At 41.5% G+C, this 8658-nt stretch overlaps 1 pseudogene; it reads right to left on the bottom strand.

The window, feature by feature from the left end:
• Positions 1-418: 418 nt before the first annotated feature.
• LOC119511756 lies at positions 419-818 on the bottom strand (annotated as a pseudogene).
• Positions 819-8658: the final 7840 nt, after the last annotated feature.

Below are 8658 nucleotides of genomic sequence, written 5' to 3' on the forward strand. Positions count from 1 at the left end.
CCATACTCAGAATCATCCTACATAGCAGCATCTGTCGTTCTGGACACTAGTTTTGCAAAGGAGGTGGTAAATCTCTACTTCCCCAATGTGTCTCATAAAGTATTTGTGAATGGTGTACAAAGAATTCCTAAGTAATTAGACACTCTGTGAATGGCTGATGTCTGTCCATCAATTACTGTTCTTCCATGATCAGAAAAGAAGAAAAAGAATGTATAATCACATCAGCATGGAATATGGGTTGGACAATTTAACTGATCTATTGTCCCCTTTACAGGACACACATTGAAGGAGTGTTGGTATTAGAGGTTGGAAAAAGCAGGACATAAATCCATCTCCCCACTGGTTTGATTTCTAGCCTTGGAGAAGTTACATATTTTTTGTCCATAAAGGCATTTTATTTGCATTATGTATTACATCCCTAGAAAAAGAATCCCAGGATTTTTCCTCCTGTGTGTTTTCATCTTGCTTCCTCATGGTCCATGATGCCAGCTGAGGTTGTCAGTACAATGAAACCAAACTGACAAGATGGGAACAGATTATTCTGCCATTTTTCTGTATCTTTGAGTTGCACATCAAACCTTGGACTAATCACTCCACACTTGTTTAACCTGCCTGTGAGGTTCACAACAATTTTCCTAGCTCTGTGATCATCGATGACTTCAAATTTGCCAATGTAGCCATGCTTCATCATCACAGTTAGAAAGCAGATGATGACTTTGGAGCAAGGCCTGATAAGAAACTGGTGTTTGCCTCTCTTCTCCACGTTGTTGATGCTTTTGAGAGCAATCGGCCAGGACGTTCATGCGCACCATTGTGGCGGCAAGGAAAGATGGCTGAAAGAGGCTGGGAGGAGTGAGCGCACGGAGTTATAGAGTGGAGAAGTTATTTAACCATTCTAACATGCAAGTTTCTCATCTGCAAAGTGGAAATTCTAATAATATCTACCTCATGGAGATGTGAGTAAACAGAATTAGGCTTGGAAAGTACTTAGCACAGGACGTGCATTCAATAAACGTCCTTTTTAAAATTATTATAACTATTTTGATCAAGTTGTTAATTCTAACTGCATTAAGAAAAACATCATGAAAATTTAGTTACAATCCCCTTTACATAACTGTTTATATTTTTCCATATTCCCTTGCAATTTTTATCCTTAAATATACAAATTTTACATATTTGTATTCATACTTTAGATACAACTATTTGTTTTATATCATTATTTAAATTATGCCATAAACCATTTTCCATTCTGTTATAGAGCCTTTGTAATTATAGTACGTAAACCCTCCATGATGTTCATTAAGTTGGCCTAATATAGGTTAATAAAAGGTTCCTCCACTGGGGACTGATGATGGTGTAGTAAACAGAACCCTGCACTTGGAGTCCCAAGACCTGGATTTGAATCTTTACTCTGCCACTTAACTACACAACATTAAATAAATATTGCCATCTGTCTAAGCTTGTCCCCTCATTTACAAAATTAGGGGAAAAAAGTCACTTCTCTCAGGAAGTTATTGTGAAGATGAAATAAGAGAAAGTGTGTGGAAGCACCTTGTAAACTGTGAAACACTATACCCCCGTGTGCTAAAAAATGCATTGATATATTTTATAACTTTTTCCTTCTTTCAAATTATTTCCTTGTGTTCTGCTTTGAAGCTATTATGTACCCCAGAAAAGGCCATTCCTTTGGGTGAAGACCTATCGTGGGCAGGACCTTTTGGTTAGGTTATTTCAATTTGAGATGTGACCCACTCCATTCAAGGTAATCTTTTTTATTGGAGTCCTTTGTGAGAGGATAAAAGACAGAAAAAGCCCAGAGAGCTCAGAGAGAAACACTCAGAGAATTTTGAAGAGAGTTCTGAGAGAAACCCCCAGAGAAATTTGGAGAGAGGTGAGAGAGAAAAGCTCTGGAGAAGCTAAGAAGGACCCACAGAAGCTCAGAGAGGAGAGGAGGCCACTGGAACCAGGAGCTGAAGGCAACGAAACCCGGGGGAGAAGGACCAGCAGACTCCAGCCATGTGCCTTGCTATCTGACAGAGGAACCCCGGCTGCCAGCGGATCATCCTGTTGATTCCCTAATTAGGACATTTTCATGGCCTTGGAACTGTAAATTTGTAAATTAATAAATCCCCATTGTGAAAGCCAACCCATTTCTGGTATACTGCTTTTCAGCAGATTTAGCAAACTGAAAAATCTTGTTATAACTTCCCAAGGAGGGATTACTTTGTCCAAAAGTTTATCCATTTTTATGGCTCGTGATAGCTATGTCTATATGATTTAAAGATGGGAGTTGAGGGGATGGGGACTTTGAAAACAAATGGATAAAAGTAAACTCAATTCATTACTAAAGCACTCTCAGCAACTTTATCCCAACTCAGAGATGTGTAGGTGTGTATGTGTGAGCACATATAATGCATATACATGTATGTGTATATATACACATGTATGTATGTATACATAATACATAATGGTTTGTTTTGAAGGGTGTCAAGACTGACATGAGAGTTGGAGATGAAAACAAGAATGTTAAATGAAATGTTTCTGTTTACTTTATTCTTGATTTTTACTAGTGCTATTAATAGCCATCCAAAGTTATGGCATTAAAAATAAATGCGAAAACCAGACTTGGCCATCTGTAAAGAAAAGCCCCTACATGCACACTTGTTCTGGCAAATGTTCATCTACTCTATCTGCAGTACCTCCCTGCTGGAGGGGGTGGGTGACCACAACAGAGAAGGGAAAGGAGAAATTTCCAAGGACAGGCTTTGGAGCAAGTTTCCCTAGACAGGATGGAAATGAAGAAAAATGAGCCATGCCAGTCAAACCCATCTCTGCCAGAAATATTTGTGCTTAATGCACCTCTCTTTCTATGCCTTTGAGTCTCTTTTTAAAATCACCCCTCAGTAAAAACTCTTTTGGAAATGTCCCACATCATCTCAGGTTGGGGAACTGAGGGAGAATGGGAGTGTGTCCTTCTTTGTTGAGGTGGGGGTGGGGGGCAGGGAGGAGGAGGAGGTCCATGTACAGTGAAGGCAGAAGTACATGGGCACCCCAAAGTCCACAGGAACACCAGCCCAGAAACAGGCGGACATCCAGAGGACAAACATCTGAGCACAGTGTCCCTTTTGTGTTGGAAAGCAGTAACAGACAGACAGAACCCACAGACAGGCCCACAGCAAAGATCCTCAGTTGCCATCAAGAGCGATTTCATCCATTCTTGTCTAAATCACTAGAACACACACACGAAACAAAGCAAATCACAAGAATGAAGCACCAACCCCAATCCACAGTGACCTCTGGCCTAGAAAACCATCCTTTCATTCTGGACCTAATTTCTTTATCTAGATATACCCTGTTTTAGTCAGTATGCATTCTCTTGACGAGAGGAAGGCGCACATAGGATAAGACAAGAGGTACTTTGAATCCCAACTCGATTTGAGAAACCTTGACCCCTAGTTTTCTCATCTATAAAAGGGGACTAATTCAAATCTCCCCCATCAGATTCTCCAAGTCCCCTTAACAATAAGAGTTATGCTACTAAAAATATTTTCTAAAACCAGTACTCAAAGCCCAGGAATGCAATGCCTGTTTTATATTATTACTTAGAAGATCTGCATGTTCATACATATTAGTAAATAGCCTAGTAATAGAATTTGGGCCTTCATTGTTATTTCCATGAAATCCCTAATTTAATTTGGTTGCATTGTGGACACAAGAAGTTAAGTTCTGGTCTCAATTACTGAAATACAACTCTCAAATGGAGAGGGAGGATCTCCTGAAAACCACTTTGACTCCAGAATGCAACAGCCCAGAACATCATCTCACTATGTTTACAATAAAAAAAGACAGAGAGAGAGGGAGAAAAATTGCTCATAAATTGATTTTGTTTCCAGAGATTGGTTGCAGGAAAATCACGAGGATAATCTTTATGGTCAATTTCATATCCTATATCTGCAGATGATTTCATTTCAGTGGAGAGTTATCAATCCTAAACCCCCTACTTCTTCTCTCTTAATGCTGAACATATGTGAGTATAGAAGTATGGAAGTAAATGTCAGATTAAATATCTGCTCCATAGCCCATTCTCAGAGATTAACATTGTTAACCGTTCACATGTTATAAAAAACTCTCTGTTCCTTCTCCTCTCTTGGTTCCTCCTATCATATTATTAAAGCATTTCACCAATGTTTCTGTCAAATTTTGTGACCCCATTAATTGTGGTTGAATAGAAAATTCTGGCCAATGACACGAGTGGAAGTTTGCTGGGGGAGGCTCAGGTAGCATTTTTTCTTGATAAAGTTGATGTCACTGCTCCTTTCTCCTTCCTCCTTCTCCCTTCTTTCTTCCTTGTGTAGTGACATGGTGAGTGGAGCTGCAACAGTCATCTTGCAACCACGAGGAAAAAGCCAGAAAAACTGAAGAGAAGAGACATAAGCCCTAATATCATTGAGCCACTGCAGCAGCGTACACTTGCCAAAAGAGAGAGTGAGCAATCCTTTTATGTGTAAATTTTCTTTTCCGAAGAGATACCAGAATTCTTTTAAAAAGCCTTGCCTGGTAAAGAGGGGAGTTATCTCGCAGTGAAATTATGGGCCATGTTTGCTTTCTTCTTTATACTTTTCTGTATTTAAACATACGGAATGTTATTTAATAGCAGCAATAAAACAACACAAAGTCCATTTGGTATATTTGAATATAAGTAAACCTATCCCTCCCTCTTGATACTCAGGTACTTCCCTTGCTAAGGGTTCACACACCAACTGCCTAATAAAGCTTTATAGATTTTTGGCAGAGATCAATGGAAAGTTAACCAAGCCTAGTTTTCAGGATCCATCTTATTCTGATTTTTAAGAACTAGGAATACCTTATTTTCCCGCTACCTATGATTTCTCAGAGTACAATAAACAGTTTGGTGATGACAGCAATGTTCTTTCAATATGCTAAAAGAATGATTCTGAAACTTTTGAGGTCTCAAAACTTTTTGAGAATCCAGTGAAAAGTCATGGGCCACCACCACCACCCCCCCCAAAACATGCACTTTGACAAATACATTCATATCTAAGCCCATCCATGGAGTCCAGGTTAAGAATTCCTGCTGTAGGATGTTAGCATGCAAAAGAATCACGAGTAGGGCTTGTTAAAACACATTGCTTGGCTCCAGCCCCAGAGAGCCTGATTCAGGGTAAAGTTGAGAATTTCCAATCTAGTAAGTTCCCAGGGGATTCTGATGCTCCCGGACTGGGAACCACATTTTGAAAACCACTACTTGAGGATATAATCCATCTAGTCCTGGAGATTTTAATATATTTGAAAACTACTTAGGACTCTCCTTACTACTTTCTCACTTCACTTGGCTTTCACTTCCCTTTTAATCATATTTGTCCATCTCTTTATAATTTGACCACTATTCTCCATGATAGTGTAACATAGGCTAGCAGAATGTTACCTGGTCCAACACCTGGCCATTCTTGATTCTTCTTCAGGTTGCAAAAATACCTTATGCTATTTTTCTTATTCTCAGCATTTTTCACAAACCCAAGTTTATTTTCAGTATTACCTTTTCTGTCACTTTCTCACACACCACTCTTTTGTATTTATCTTTGTTTGTCTTCCTACTTTATGCATTTTGGTGTAGGGGTATATTTTCCACCAGAACTCATCAGAGAGCTCCCTAAGTAGCCCTTTTTATTCTCACTGGGATAATTTTTTTAACTTGAACTGCTCCCTTTCAGAGTCTGAGGCCTTGTGCTTTGCTTTCCCAAAATTCGGAGTGTGTACATGGCTAATCCAAGTGTCAATAACTGGAGGGTTATAGACTGCACAGCGACACTTTTCTCCATGGTTCCCCACCCTTTACTAACCAGCTCCCCTCTTGTTGGTCAAGACTGCATCTGGACAGCAGTTCCTTCATTGCCTTCTCTCTTTCTCTTCTTGGAGATGACTCTGTCATTAATGAGGACAAGTCAAGAACTGGTTTTAGGAACTTTGGAGGAAACATCTGACTAATGTGGATTCCCCATTACAACGGTGGGTCCCTGTGATGATTTTATGATCTGCTTAAGAAAACTTCACCATATCCTCTGGACCCCACCTAAGGCCATCTGTAAAATGCTTAGAATGAGGTCTCAAAGTAAGGCAGGACTCTCCTCTGTTCAAGGAATGTGCAAGTTGGAGGGAAAATTGTCAATCAACTGGAGGGCTATGTGGAGCAAAACCTACCAGCAGAGTAATGCTGAGCTGAGCCTGTGAGGTTGGTCAGTCTAAAAACATACCAATGGGCTCTTTCTTCCCCAAGCCCAAAGTGAAATGCTATGGTTAAAAGACATGAGCCCCTAATAAGCGGGGTAAAGACCTAGAGCAGGGATAAAAGAGAAAAGAATTTTTAAGCTGGAAAAGACTATCAGGATTCCACACACACATATATAAGCACATGTGCGCACATGCGCAAACACACACACACATACTCAACTGTGGCTCAGAGAGGTTAAGTGTCATCACACAGCTAGTTAATGCCAGAGTTGCAAATCAAAGATTTCCTGACTGAAACAAATTGTCAAATGTGACATGCTCTGTTATCTTGGCATTTTAACAGAGACCATGTGCTCCCATATTCTAAAACAAGATGCTGACCATCTCGACAGGACCTACAAAGAAACTGAACAAGCTCTGCCACAATTCACCACTGAAAAGTTCATGGAGGTTCTATTTCTTTGGATAGAGTATTTAGAGTATTACAGTTTGCATACTGTGCATGCACACACAGACATTCTTTTCTCAGGGGAAAGGGATTGAGGTTGCCAAATTAGGAAGGGGAGGGGTCATTACAGAATAACCCAAGAACTTGCTACATGTCACTGGCTTTTAGAAGACATAGAGACTGGAATATAATTCAAAACCTGCGAAGTCTGAAGGTGTGAAGGTGTGGGGATGGTGCAAAGAGGGATGCACTGGAAATGACCTGCTCTTCTGGGCGGGGAGGTGTGCATGCACCCATGGACCAGAAGTGATCCCTCATGGAGGAAAGTCAGACCAGGTCTTCAGGAGGGAGATTCCTCCAGGAGGGGCAAGGGAATCCCAACAGAGTACCACACAACCAGAAACTGTGGGGCTGGCACCTGAGGGATAAAGAAGTGAAGGAGAGAAAGAGGTATTGTTGGAGTCCAGGGAGTCCCAGCAAGCAAGGAGGGAGTCCTGAAGAACCCACCAAGCACCCTGTGTTGGTAATCTACTGATGCATAAAAATTACCCAAAAGCTTCACAAGGTACAACAACAAACATTTGTTTTCTCACAGTTTCCAAGGGTCAGGAATCAGGAAGCCACTTAGCTGGGTGGCTCTGGCTCAGTGTCTCTCATGAGATTGTAGCCAAAACACTGGCTTTGCTGCAGTCATCTGAAGGCTCAACTGGTCTGGGACATCCACTTCCAAGCTCTGTTACATGGCTGTTGGAAAGAGGCTCAGTTCCTCGCTGGCTGTTCGCTGGAGGACTGAGCTCCTCAACATATGGGGCTTTCCATTGGATGGTTCCCAACATGGCAGCTCACTTCCCCACAGCTAATAATCTGAGAGAGAGCGAGAGACCCAAACAGCAGCTGCAGAGTTTTTATAACCTAATCTCAAAAGTGACATGTCGTCACTTCTGCCACATTCTATTGATCACACCGACCAGTCCTGGTACAATGTAGGAGAGGGGTATTACACAAGAATGCGAATATCAGAAGGTGGGACTCATTAAGGGATCCCTTGAAGCTGGCTACACACAACCCAGGAGAAAAAAAATCTGCATTTGAAATCTGACATTGTTCTAGTTTGCTAATGCTGCCAGAATGCAAAACACCAAAAATGGATTGGCTTTTATAAAAGGGGGTTTATTTGGTTACAAAGTTACAGTCTTAAGGCCATAAAGTGCCCATCAACAAAGGGTACCTTCACTGGAGAAAGGCCATTGGCATCCGGAAAACCTCTGTTAGCTGGTAAGGCACGTGACTGGCGTCTGCTTGCTTCCAGGTTGCAATTCAAAATGGCGTTCTCCAAAATGTCTGCATCAGCTTCCAATGGCCATCTTCAAAATGTCTGTCTCAGCTCCAGCTAGCCATGAGCTCCTTCTGTCTGAGCTTATATAAGGCTCTAGTAAACCAAACAAGGCCTATGCCGAATGGGCGTGGCCACACCTCCATGGAAATACTGAACCAATAGTTTCTAACCTAATCCACACTAATACATCTGCCCCCACAAGACTGCATTAAAGAATATGGCGTTTTCTGGGGGACATTAATATACAAACCAACACAGACATGATCAGAGGACACCAACGTCAAAAGACCCACACACACCCTCTTCTCCATCCCACTCTGGAGAGCATGAGACACCATCTGAGTGAAGGAGGAGGTGGAGGAAAAAGAGAGAAGAAGCCATCCTTGCCTGGCTTCCATACTTCCTGTTTCCCAGGCTTAAGCCCTGACTGTGGGAAGTAAAAGTTTTAAATTGGATGACAGTTTAGAGTTTTGATATTACATTGACTGGGACTTTGTAGCGTGAGTAGAAAAGCTCTGGGACTTTCCAAAAACCCGTCAAGGGCAGATTAGTAGAGAGAGGTTTGCTGGGAATGAGTGACCTCCTCCCTGCACCGTACCAGGGCCGGCTCATTCAGTAAACCTGT

The sequence above is a fragment of the Choloepus didactylus genome, chromosome 16 (assembly GCF_015220235.1).
Source record: "Choloepus didactylus isolate mChoDid1 chromosome 16, mChoDid1.pri, whole genome shotgun sequence".
NCBI lineage: Eukaryota > Metazoa > Chordata > Mammalia > Pilosa > Megalonychidae > Choloepus > Choloepus didactylus.